Source organism: Schistocerca nitens, chromosome 1 (assembly GCF_023898315.1).
Source record: "Schistocerca nitens isolate TAMUIC-IGC-003100 chromosome 1, iqSchNite1.1, whole genome shotgun sequence".
NCBI classification, from domain to species: Eukaryota; Metazoa; Arthropoda; class Insecta; order Orthoptera; family Acrididae; genus Schistocerca; species Schistocerca nitens.
The window spans coordinates 586,192,717-586,196,375 of NC_064614.1; positions in this window are offsets into that span (position 1 = coordinate 586,192,717).

Here is a 3,659-nt window from a genome sequence, read left to right on the forward strand (position 1 = left end):
GTGTGAACCTGTTTCCGCTGCTTCACTTTCATCGAGCCAAGCCTGCTCTTAGTTGCTGCCTATGTGATCGCGGTCGCGGTTGCCCAAAACAACATGATCTAATGTTAATATTTACGAGGACTAGGGGTGTAGCTTCAAATTTCAGCACACAAATTGGTTACAATTTTGGAGAAATGTCTAGGAGATAATCTTACCCCCAAATATGAGAGGCTAAGTGCCCAGAAGTCATCACAGAAACCGACTCAACTTTCGCTAAGAAACCTAAAATGAAACTGACCCCATCTGCCTAATGCAAAGTGTGTTGTGATGAAGCGAGCGTGGGACACACATTTAGCTGTACATCCGAAAACATCACCATTTGGAATAGGGTGAAATAAAAAAACACTCCATCACGAGAATTGCCATAAAAAATATGATAACGTCGATCAAGTCTTTTTTTCCCTGACGCTTTCCAGAAGCATCTGATAGTAAAATATATCCCTGGAGGAGCCGGGTATCGATCCCGGTACCTCTCACATGCTAAGCGAGCGATGTAACATTTGACATGTTTCTCGTCAAATTCAATGGTACTAACATACAGGAAAGCATCAAATGTTTCTCATTGCAGCTCTGGAGTGTTGAATGTCGTCTAAGAGCCAGATGTCGACCGTCAGTGCACAATTATCTGAGCGCCATTCTCGAGACACGCTAAGAACGGAAACTGACGATGAAGAGTACATGTTCAAGGTAGTAACACAACCACCTGATGAAGCAAGACAACTGGGAAAATCATATGAAGTTACAAACGATACACAGAAAATGAAAACTGTTTAGTAATTATATAAGAGAGTGCAACCATTCGATGTAATTTTTAATTTCATTTTGTTATTATTATTATTATTATTATTTTAAGTGTGTGAGAAGAAAGTGATGTGTGTTGCATCACATGTCATAATTTATTATGTATAAAGCTTGACTAACGAAAGCTAGACAAATCAGTCTCATCCAGGAAAACAAAAACTGAGCAAATCCTTAAAATAGCGTCTATTCACTTTGTTGAAGAACTCGTAAAATTCGTGTTTTAGCACAGAATTTAAATCTTGTAGCAGTTGTTGTAATTGTGTTGTTTAATTTCTCTAATTTACATCTGAAAGCAGTTCGAACAATATACAGGGTGTTACAAAAATGTACGGCCAACCTTTCAGGAAACATTCCTCACACACAAATAAAGAAAAGATGTTATGTGGACATGTGTCCGGAAACGCTTAATTTCCATGTTAGAGCTCATTTTAGTTACGGATGAGGCTTCATTCCAACGTGATCAAATTGTAAATTTTCACAATCAACATGTGTAGGCTGACGAGAATCCGCACGCAATTGTGCAATCACGTCATCAACACAGATTTTCTGTGAACGTTTGGGCAGGCATTGTTGGTGAAGTCTTGATTGGGCCCCATGTTCTTCCACCTACGCTCAATGGAGCACGTTATCATGATTTCATACGGGATACTCTACCTGTGCTGCTAGAACATGTGCCTTTACAAGTACGACACAACATGTGGTTCATGCACGATGGAGCTCCTGCACATTTCAGTCGAAGTGTTCGTACGCTTCTCAACAACAAATTCGGTGACCGATGGATTGGTAGAGGCGGACCAATTCCATGGCCTCCACGCTCTCCTGACCTCAACCCTCTTGACTTTCATTTATGGGGGCATTTGAAAGCTCTTGTCTACGCAATCCCGGTACCAAATGTAGAGACTCTTCGTGCTCGTATTGTGGACGGCTGTGATACAATACGCCATTTTCCAGGGCTGCCTCAGCGCATCAGGGATTCCAAGCGACGGAGGGTGGATGCATATGTCCTCGCTAACGGAGGACATTTTGAACATTTCCTGTAACAAAGTGTTTGAAGTCACGCTGGTACGTTCTGTTGCTGTGTGTTTCCATTCCATGATTAATGTGATTTGAAGAGAAGTAATAAAATGAGCTCTAACATGGAAAGTAAGCATTTCCGGACACATGTCCACATAACATATTTTCTTTCTTTGTGTGTGGGGAATGTTTCCTGAAAGTTTGGCCGTACCTTTTTGTAACACCCTGTATAAATCTGATATGTTATTAGACGCAAAATGTACACTGCTGTAGCAGGCCTTTCTATCATCACTATTATTACTATTAAATACTTGCTTAACATAAACAATTTGGAGGCTGTGTTGATGATGGTTAAGCTATGCCTTAACATTTGCAAAATGTTGTCATTCATAGTATTTCAGGTAATAAAATGAAATAATATTAAAAATTCTCACTTGGTATGTGAGTGTTCCCGTGGTCGGTACCCAGCAGCAAAATACTCATCTTTGCAGTTTCTAGCCGTTTATGAGCAAACTTCATACATTCTGTGCAGAAATGATTTTTCGCAGGAAAACTAGAATGCAGCGTGCATTCGACGACATCATTTTTGCAGAGTGAAATGCATATCAATTGTGAGATAACGTGGACCGTTCATATGAAGGAATTCAGGAAAACCACGTGAAATCTAAATCGGGAGACGTGAAATCCACTTCTCAAACGAGAGTCCGGTATCTTAATCAACGAACCGATTAGTGCGATAGTTACTGACTATTTTATTACTAATGGGGATAATTTTACCAATCGACATACGATTACTGTAGCAATCGTCATGAATGACTAAGGCACCCAACAGCAACTGTTCGCTGATGATAACTGGAAAAAGATTCGTACTATGATACACGGTTTAGGACTCTTGCTCGCTGCCTTGGCAAAGTTGTTATGTGTGTGGATGCTCTGTGCAGAGAACACGGGACAAATTCCTTCATGAGACGTGCCTGCAGGCCATTTCGTGTACATGTTTGCATGTTTACGCCTTTAGACTGCGAAGATTTCTCGAATGAAACGAAAAATTAACCCAGCAAATCTCCTTAATAATACCGAAAATCCCTTTCCTAAACTAACGAGTGTCGTGGGACCACACCAAAGAACAGCCATAGAAGCTTACTTCGTGGACAGTTCCCACAATAAGGAAAAATGAGAGATTAGCCGTAACCGTAGCGTCGACAAAGAGGTCATCGGAGGCGGAGCGTATGTTCTGTTTGGCCAAAGATAAGGAAGGGAATATGCCGTGCCCTTTGTAATGAAATAGTAAATTCGAGAAAGTAATATGCAGTGTATTTATCTTTCTCTTCTTCCTCAGTTTATTATACAAATTGCTTTGAAATCTTACAATATGTGCCTTTGTGTTATAAAAGTAACAAACGATGCCACCTGTTAGTGGTCTGTGAACTATTAAGTTTTTTGTGCTGTTTGTGCACAGTAGCCATTTTTACTATTTGTCAGTGTTACGTTTTAGCTCGTTTTGTTGAAAATTTAAATGATAGGTGAATAGTAGAATGTTTAGCACGAAAGACAACAGATATTTGTCAAAATTTGGGGGTTATTTGTTGCTGAACGAGGGGACAGCCAGTTAGTGGCTGGCAGTGTGAGTGAGCATTAGTGGTATGTGCTGTCCGGCTCACAGGAACTCCGCGGCTTTAACCTGCTCACCACACAGACTCCGCAACTTGACTAAAACGTCCTGGCCGACAGTACATGAACTCCGCAACCAAAGTGTATACTCATGGTTTTCTCTTGCCCGTCAGTAAGCCACATACAGCACGTGT